We start from the raw sequence: 1,067 nt of genomic DNA, 5'->3' as shown, positions 1-1,067 counted from the left end.
CTTGGCTTTTTCACCTGTGAAAAGCATTACATGCAAGACCTTGTTTGCAAGAATACTACCTGTAAAATAACCAGGGCAAGTGAATATAAATATGAAAGTTATTCATTAAATCTGTAAGGGTAATAACTTTTTTGTTTTTATGCTGGTATTCCATAGAAATAGCTTTTAAGTGTTAAAAGATTAAAGCAACAGAAGGCAATGAAAGATTAAGACTATTTTTATCATAGAATTCTCATAGAAAAACTTCATTAGAGGGAAAAAATAAATAGATGGAAATTGAAAAAATGTAAGATAAGAATGATGACTAAAAAAACACAGTTGAGATTCAGTATAGTAATTACTGTAATGTCCATTTAATTCATTACAGTATTCTTTGCAAACAGATGCATTTTATTTCATATTGGTAGACATCTGTTTGATTTCTTGTTTCTTTAAATCCTCATGGGTTTTGAACTTGACTTCAAGAACAATAAAAGTGGAAAGCCATGTAAAACATACAGGTAACGAGTACAAAGCCACCTACCCCTGTTTACCCTGTCGCAACTACAGAGTGTCTTGTATTTCACGCTGCAATTTAGGATAAATTAAGAATTTTCAAAATGATAAAGTTAAAAGGATTCAAGGTATGTATATTATGTATGATACACTGTTTCTTCACCACACATTGCTCAGATGGACGACGTCTATCTTTTCTCTCCTCCTCCTGAATAAGCACCAAATTTCTTTATTTAGGGGAAAGTAACTAACATCAGTATTTTTGCTAGAGTAAGCAGAACTGTGAAGTTCATTACTCGCTTATTCTTGCTCTGATACAGCAGTTAGTGATATTTCTCAGTGCAAGGGAGAAAAGTGTTCCCACTCTATTTATTCCAACAACAATATACTGTAGCTGATTATTTTGGTGTTACTTTATAGCTTATATTTAGTCAGTGTTGTAGATATAAGAAAATGCATATAAACTGTTTATAATGATTCCATTGAACGGTTTATACATGTTTGTTCCATGTGGATTGTAAACTGGTATTCATGTTAATTGTACTGTATTACTCAGTTTTGCACTTTTGTCT

The 1,067-nt window shown here is 31.7% G+C and overlaps 1 protein-coding gene across 1 annotated transcript in view; it reads left to right on the top strand.

The window, feature by feature from the left end:
• The window catches only part of LOC119584971 (microtubule-associated protein futsch-like), a gene marked incomplete at its 5' end in the record, with an annotated part of 346,977 nt that overhangs the window by 224,955 nt on the left and 120,955 nt on the right, over positions 1–1,067 (top strand).

This window comes from Penaeus monodon, chromosome 19 (assembly GCF_015228065.2).
Source record: "Penaeus monodon isolate SGIC_2016 chromosome 19, NSTDA_Pmon_1, whole genome shotgun sequence".
NCBI lineage: Eukaryota > Metazoa > Arthropoda > Malacostraca > Decapoda > Penaeidae > Penaeus > Penaeus monodon.
This window is presented reverse-complemented; position numbering and strand designations above follow the sequence as displayed.